At 51.9% G+C, this 8482-nt stretch overlaps 1 long non-coding RNA gene across 1 annotated transcript; it reads left to right on the forward strand.

Moving 5' to 3' along the window:
- The first annotated feature begins 1319 nt into the window (after positions 1-1319).
- On the forward strand, positions 1320-7947 carry LOC102757936. Its single transcript, XR_435192.2, has 4 exons — positions 1320-1560; positions 5316-5410; positions 5677-5806; positions 7620-7947. It is a non-coding gene; the product is annotated as an uncharacterized LOC102757936 (long non-coding RNA).
- The last annotated feature ends 535 nt before the right edge of the window (positions 7948-8482 follow it).

Here is an 8482-nt window from a genome sequence, read left to right on the forward strand (position 1 = left end):
TTAAAACTTTTATTGAAACATAAAGATTTATTAAACATATTCATTGCCATGCTGTTCAATGTGGAAGGAAAGTGATCTAACTGTTCCACAGGAAAGAAGCCCCCACGGGGTAGAGTCCTCAGCAGCCATGGAAAATATGTTTTAATAATTTAAAGATCAGGGAATGATCAAATTATATTATATCAAGAGGGAAATAACAAACTCTCTATGCAGTGAGAGCAACAATTTTAAATGCACACCCACATATACACACTTACACACATACACATACCCGAACTCACCTATACACATACACCTACCCACATATACACATGCCCACACACATGCCTACATACACACACACACCTCTATACATACACACAGGCCTCTATAAATACACATACCACACACATACACACACCCACACATACATACACGCACACATACACATGCACTCACACACACATACACATGCACACACACACAAACACACACACATACAGATGCCCACACAAACATACACAGGCCCACACGTACAGAAAGAGAGACGGAAGCCGGGGAGCAATGCACCAAGAAGCCAAAGCCGCTCTCTCCAACAGAATTACAGGTGATTTTAAATATTCTTTTAAAAATGCTGTATTTCCTAAATACAGGGTGGGGCAAAAGTAAGTTTACAGTTGTTAGTACACAAAACACAGGGTTTATTCTTGTATTGTCATTTATTAATTATTGCATTATTCTCCATACCAACTGCAAACCTACCTTGGCCCCACCCCGTAGATTATATTTTTACAATCAGAAAATCCTGTAAAAAGTGAATTTTAAAACGCCGCCCATGATTTTCTTTCTGTTCCTCAGACCTCCTCCCGTTAGGTTCTCATTCTCTGTCATGATGGGTGGCACCGCACCCACCCGCAGCCGGGCAGGAACCCTGAGTCACTCTCCACTCCCCTCCACTCCTCACGCTGACCTGCTCCTTAATCCTTTCTGTTCTACTTCCTGAAGGGCTCAGAGCTCCCCTCACTAGGGCAGTTCTAAAGGTGTGTCCTCTGGACTCTCAGTTGGTTTTCTTATCCTTTTCCTCTCCCACCTGGAACCCCTCCTCTCTGTGAGTGGTGCCCCCCTTCCCCCCAGGCCGTACCCTTCCCTTGGCTCACTGCAGAGAAAACCCCAATGCAGGCCCTGAGGGCCGGCCAGTGTGACCCCAGCCCACCTCTCCCGGGATGCGCCTGCCACTCAGTCTCTCGGGAGCCTGCATTCCAGCCGTCCCTGGGGGCAGGACCCGCCCACAGATTATGCAATAACTGGCGCACAGCAACCTCCAGACTACCAGACTCACGCCGGTGGTGCCGGCTGCTTCAGGCTGGCTGAGTCCGCCCTGCACCCTGGATGTGGCCCAAGTGTGCGAAGCGTGGAGGCAGCAGATTCCTCCAGCACCAGTTCCCACCAGCCAGCTCTGAGCTCTGCTGCAGGGAGGACTGCTTGTCCGAGCTCCGAGCTCCGAGGTGCGGGAGAGCCAAGCCCCACCCCGCAACCACCCCGGCGGCCAGTTAGCCTTTTGATCCCTGGAACAGTGATAAGGTGAGGAAACGCTGTTATCTCTGCACTTTCACTGCTTCCTTGGGCCTTCCTGGCCACTCCCTTACATGGCTGGAGCAGACGGCATCCCTGGGTCATAGGGAACAGAGGGTCTGAGAGCTCAGTGAGCTTGGGTGCCTGTCCTGCGATGATGTCCAAGTTCACACTCCGCACAGCATGGGCCGAGACGGGTCACCTGGCTGGTAGGAATATGGTTTGTGAAGTGCTTGCTCATTTTAGAGACACCTGCTTGCTGGTAAGATTTCCTTTTCCTGTGCATCATGCATTTTATGGGCTGGGCTGAATTTCCTTGCCCCTTTTCACTTGGGGTTTCAAGTTTGCTCTGCCTTAAGAGCATTAAGGTTTGTTTTGTTTTAATATTTCTATTGATTTTTAGAGAGAGAGAGAGAGAGAGAGAGAGAGAGAGAGAAACATCGATGTGAGAGTGAAACATGCATCTGCTGCCTCCTGCATTTCCCCTACTGGGGATTGAACCCGGAAACCCCAGCACATGCCTGACCGGGAATCTAACCAGCAACCTTGTGGCGCCTGGGGCAACACCCAACCCATGGAGCCACGCTGGCCAGGGCAAGAACATTCGTGTTTTAATTGGTGAGCTGACCTCTGCATCTGTGAGGAGGAAACATTCAAGTACAAATCCCCACCCATGACCCAGAAGGCCAGACACTGAAAGGAGAGCCTTTTCTCTGCTGGAGTCTCTGAGTCAATATCCTGTTTATTGGTTGCATTTCAATTGCTTGAAATGTAATGGTCTCTGCAGGCGAGGCAAAGAGAAAACGCTGACCGGGTGTCTGGAACCCTACACTCCAGTCTTGCTGACTTCACGCAGGAGAAAGGGAGCTGGACCTACAGCAATGGTTTGCTTCCCCCTCCCCCCCCCCTCTTTCTCTCTCTCTCTTCCCTCGGTTTGGCTTCTTCTACTTTAACACACAAATTAATCACCGCCGGGTCTTGTTCAAATGTGCATTCTGATTCTGTAGGTCTGGGGCAGGGCCTTTCCGACAAGCCCCCAGTGATGCTGCTGGTCCATGGCCCCCAGTAAGTAGCAAGGTCTAGGTTACACCCTCTTGCCCACCCCACTCACTAAACGCCCTACCTGGTTACTACCTCTCAGCCTTCAGGCTCCGTCCAGCCTCCGCTCCCCATGGCAGCCCTCCAGGTCCTTCTGAGATGGATGAGACCTAAGCATCCCCCCTGATGATGATTAGCTCAGCCTGAGTCCCAGCCTGACGGTAGGAAGCAGGCAGTGGGTGTGGTCACCACAGCTCCAGCAGAATCCCGCACCGTGCCTGGCTCGGGGACGATGATCCTGCAGTCATCCTCCGGCATCCACAGGGCCTCAGTCCCAGGACCTGCCTCAGACACTGAAGTCCAGGGGCGTCCCGTATATAAAGTGGACTAGTGCCTGCTCGAAGCACATCCTCCCTGTGCTGTAACTCTCCTCTGGGCAACTTACAAACCTACCGCAATGCGAATGCTGCGCTAAAAGCTGGTCCACTGTAGTGTTTAGGGATCAGCTTCTGGGAACGGTTGTGGGATTTTTTGACAGACAGTTAGTTGAATTGGCAGATGTGGTGCCCCTCATACAGAGGGCGGGATCAGCGAATGGGCGGCTGCTTGTCTCCATTTGTCTAAGCTTTTTACAGTCCCATTAAGACGTTTTCACACTCTAGGCAGTAAAATGCTAGATGTGTGTGTTGAGATCCGCTTCGGTGCTGTGCATCTGGTAAGAGCACGTTGGTTTCATTCGTGGAGAGCTGCTGTACCCTCCCCAGGAGTCACCTGGCCTCCCTGCCCCTGCCGGGCTCCCCTCCCACCCACCGTCCATGTGCCTAGCGTGGGCAGCGCCTTGAACGTACCTAACCCTCCAGGAGGAAGAAGGCCACGGGCCTGGGTTGTGCATGGAGCGGCCTGGTGGTTTCTCCACGATTCCTGATGGTCAGCCTCGCTTCCATGACCCATGAGGCCTCTGTTTCTCGCGCCCTTTAAAATGAACTCAACATGCCTGGCCGGTGTGGCTCAGTCGTTGAGCTTTGACCTATGAACCAGGAGGTCACAGTTTGATTCCCAGTCAGGGCACCTGCCCGGGTTGCAGGCTCGATCCCCAGCGTGAGGTGTACAGGAGGCAGCCGATCAACGAATCTCATCATTGATGTTTCTATCTCTCTCTCCCTTCCTCTCTGAAATCAATAAAATAAAATATTTGTAAAGGGACTTGGAGGGCTCTGCCTCTCGAGAGCACACCCTTCAAATAAAACACCCTGGAGCTTATCTGTTTGCTCATTCATTTATCCAGTCATTGGACAAACATTTAGAGAGTGCTGTGAGCCAGGTCCGGCCCAGGCCCTGCGATTCCACTGTGAGCTAGTCAGAGACCCTGTCTTCGTGGAGCCTAGTCTATCGAGACAGGGCTACACTCCAGACACTAGTGAACAAGAAGATGTCTAAATTAATGCCAGGCGCGGCTCAGTGGTAGGGAGGAGGGGCAATAGGCAGGGATAAGGAGAGGGTGATGAGAGGGGAGTGCTAGTTTTGATAAATATCACAGGGCTCCCTCCCATCACTGTGGCCCATTTCTATAATAGTCCCCCCCGCCCCACACACACACACAGAGGCTGCCCTGTGGCCTCCCCTCCCCTTCAGAGTTGACCTTGACATCTGGTCCAGCCAGCCCTCACCTACACAGATGTCCCGGCGAGGTCAGAGGCAACCCCAGGCCTGGTTCTCCCAGGAGACAGTGAGGTGCCGATGGCAGGTCTGCTCTCCGTTCCCTGCCAACCCTGCAGAGGGTGTGCCCACGCACACTGCCCTGGTGGCTCGGCCAGGCCACTTCCATCCCGCCCAGGCCTCCCACTCGCCCTTGCCCCGTCGGGGACAGGCCTTGCTCAGGCACCAGGAAGCTGTGGCTCGGCATGACTGTCATTTCAAGGTGTCCACGAGGCAGGGGCAGGGGAAACAGCTGGTCTCTGGGACAGCAGTGGCTCCCTTGCCCAGTTTCCTGGTTAGGACATTCAGGTCCCCTCATTCAGGTGTCCCCACCTCAGGTACCTCTCACCTGCCCTCCCTGCCACTTCCCCTCATGAGCTGTCCTGCAAGGGACCAGCCTGCCATGGATGACTTCCAGGTGCCTCCTGCCTCGACACCTGGCGGCTCTGATCTCATGTTGTCTTGGAGCTGATGGTAAAGGGCTATTTAATCACCTAACTCGGTTGATAAGTGTTTCCAGGGAAAGAAAACACTGCGGCAGGGCAGTGCTCTCAAACTGGCACGTGAATGACAGGCACCCTATGAACAGGAGCACCCACTCGGGGTGGGGGCGGGGTCTGCAGTTCTAACAGGCTCCCGGGGGCTGCAGGTCCTGTGACTACCCCTTGAGGACCAAATGCCGCCATGGCCTCTCTCCTCCCATCCTCATCATCAGATCCAGCGGTTCTCAGCTGGGAGCAGCTGTGCCTCCCAGAGACACAGTTTTTGGTGTCACAATTTTGTTCGCTTTATAAAGGAACACAATAAGCCAGGGGAGTCATCACTGGCCGTGTAGGGGACAGAGAACAGGAACAATGCTAAGCACCCTGCCATGTGCCCAGATTGAAAAACCTACATCCTAACTCGGTAGCATCCAATTCTGTCTGTACATTAGAGTTACCTGGAGTTCCTCTTAAAAGATCAGTTTCATGGGTCCCTCCTAGACCATGACATCGGAATGTTGGGATGAGGCCTTGATTCTGTACTTTCAGACGCAAACTGGGATTCGAATGTGCGCTCCCGCTGAGAGCCAGTGGCCCCCACCAGCATCGTCTGAAAATGTGAAAACTGTGGGCGGAGGAAGAGGGTTCGTATTTAAGGACTTGTTACGTTGCCCATAATTGCACAGCACACATTTTTGCTCACACCGGCCGACGGGTGTGTGTGGAGTAGCCGGAAGAGACACCACTTACTTCCTGTGGCTCTGCTCTGTCAGGACCTGGGGATCTGAGGGCTTCTCTGTGTGTGTAGTGTTGTGTGTGTGTGTGAGGGGGGGGTGGAGGGGCGGGGAATCCTGCCTCTGCCCTGGTGCAAAGAATTGATAGCTGGGGTTCTCTCTTTCTCCCCTTCCAGGAGCCCCATTCCACATGACTTTGGTCATTATTGGCTTCCAACACCTCAGCGACTGCAAGAGAGCTTTTATTTCATCTTTATGGAAACTGTGGAGGTTAATAACAACCATCACCATCGTGTGATGTTACAGGTGAGAAAACTAAGGGCCAGAAGGATTAGTGGACTAGCTAGGAAAATGGCAGAGCTCGGATTAGAACCTAGAATCTGTAAATTCAAATCAAATAATGTCGTCCCTTTCTTCTGCTGCTTTCCATCGAGTTTATTTGTTTCTTCATTCATTCATTCAACATGCATTGACAATTTGCTATGTGCCAAGTGTCATTTTAGTTGCTGGATAAACAAGTCCTCGAGAGTTCTTGCCTACCAGTAATGCCCAGGCTCATGTGTGGGACAGAACAGGTACAGGTCATTATAATACAGTGTTGCAAATGCCCCTAGAAGAGCACAAAGAAGAGGGCCAGGTGCTGCCCTCATCCTGAGTCCTACAAGCCGGGGGACTCACTACCCTTCTCAGGTCCTCAGCTGCCTCATCTGTAAAATGGGTTTAAATTCTCTTCTCCCTGGATTGTGATTATACAGTGAAGCCATGGAAGTAACAGGTCCAAAGTAAATGTTTGTTCATTCATTCACCTGCTTCGTTAAGATACTGGATAAAGCCCTCCTAACCGGTTTGGCTCAGTGGATAGAGCGTCGGCCTGCGATCTGAAAGGTCCCAGGTTCGATTCCGGTCAAGGGCATGCACCTTGGTTGTGGGCACATCCCCAATTGGGGGTGTGCAGAAGGCAGCTGATTGATGTTTCTCTCTCATCGATGTTTCTAACTCTCTATCCCTCTCCCTTCCTCTCTGTAAAAAATCAATAAAATATATATTTTTTAAAAAAGATACTGGATAAACAGATGGACTTGAGTCAGTGAAAACTTCTTGTTTCTCTCTTTAGAAAGAAGGCAGGCGTCTTTATCAAACAGGTTTTTCCATTTTTCTTGTCATCTCCTAACTGTTTTCCACTCCACTCAGCACTGTTTGGCTTTATAATGGAACGAAATAAGCCAGGTTTGTTGGCATGGGCGTTGTCAGGCAGTGCGACCAGGAGCTTTGGTTTGTCTTCCTCATCAGGTATCCTGACCTCTGTTCTGCATGATGAGATCAAGAGCAAGCTATGAACATGAGTTTAGCGTTTTTATTTCTCTCAGGAAACCACTTTCCCGCTTGTTCCAGCCAAAGCCTGTGCTGATCAAGCACCCCTTAGCGGTCAGCCTTGATGACCAGGATCAGTGGCGGTATGGCATCGCTGACCTAGAAAAATCGTTATTTTACCAGCAAAGAATTGTAATTCCGAATGTCAGGTCTAATGGCAAAACCATAGGCAAGTCTGGAGAACCAAGAAGAGGATCATTCTTTTTATAGAGGGAAGTGGGAGTTGGGAGGGTCTGTTACAGAGTCCATTGGAGGAAATTTGGAGTTTCAGCTTTTCATTGACTGAGTTGTGACAATCTCTCATTGGCTGGGCTGTTGCCAGGCAAGGAGAAAATCTTCCTTCCTCCTGCTAGGGTAGTCAAATAGAAAACCTCTTCCTATTGGAGATGGAAGGTTTGTCTTTTCCTTTTTGGGGTAATTGAGGATGAGTGGTAGAGCATGAGAGCTCCCCCTACAGGCGCTCCAACTTTAATTGAGGTTTCCTTTATTAATTTTCAGAGCATCAACCCCCTTTTCCTGACCCTTGTTGCCTGAACTTGAATTACAATTACTGATAGGAGCCAAGAGCATTGTTTTATGTAGCAAGTGTTCCCAAAATACCAGTTTATTATTACTCTCAGTTGAATACAGTTGGAGGCCTTTGGAGATCAGGCCTCCAAAGAGATAAGATTTATCATAATACCTGGGTGTGGAAACAGCCCCACTGACAAGTCACTCAACCTGGGATTCTCGGCCTCCTCGTCGGCAGGTTGAGAGTGTGGAGAGCAGACTCCCCATAAGAAGCCTCCTTCTAACTCTGGGAAGGTCGTGACCCTCGGTTTCGATCAGCGCTGCCCTTATAGACCGAGTGCTTGAGCGCCACACCCCAGAGTTAAGTGTTGCAGCCCTACCGCCACAGCCCCTGCCTTCCAGAAACCCACAGGCCCAGGTGCCCCCGACATGCCAAGCAGTCATGAACCCCACTTACAACAAACACACGAAGATCCTGAGTGTGGGGGCATGGACCAGAAGTCACTGGGGCAGCATTTTCTCAGAAACATTTTAATCTGGAAACTAATTCGAAGGCACTTGAACTGAGGCTCCTCAAACATTCCCTGTATTTATTTTTAATGAGACATGATCATGAAAGGGCTGAGGATGGCAGAGGGGCGCTACGCCCCGACTTGAAGGAAGCGGAAGCTGCTGGAGGGGGGAGGTGGGGGGCGGAGCCAGTGGTCAGCCAGGGCACCAATGGTGCCTCCTGGGGGACAGCTCACACTACAGCCAGCCCCACGTGGGCCTTTTTACGTGTACTTCCCGGCCTCGGGGGCTTCCCTGGGGGGCTCTCATGGAGTGTTGTTGGGTTGCGCAGTTTCAGCAGCCAGAACCCCAGGAAAGCGGGGCGGCGGCGGGAGGAGGGGATGTGGGGGGGCACAATGAGGGGCACTCTGAGGGCTCTGGGCAGGCGCCTTGGGAGGGTGCCTCCGTGGGGTCTCCGCAGCAGGAAAGGCGGCGATGCACCCAAAGGGACCGGTGGGGTTGGGGGAGTGACAGGAGGGTGGTGGTGGACCCCCCACTGGACACATGGTGGGGGGGGGCAAGACCCCGACGCCACAGTGGGGTCTGCGATGT

Source organism: Myotis davidii, unplaced genomic scaffold (assembly GCF_000327345.1).
Source record: "Myotis davidii unplaced genomic scaffold, ASM32734v1 scaffold512, whole genome shotgun sequence".
In the NCBI taxonomy this organism is placed as follows: Eukaryota; Metazoa; Chordata; class Mammalia; order Chiroptera; family Vespertilionidae; genus Myotis; species Myotis davidii.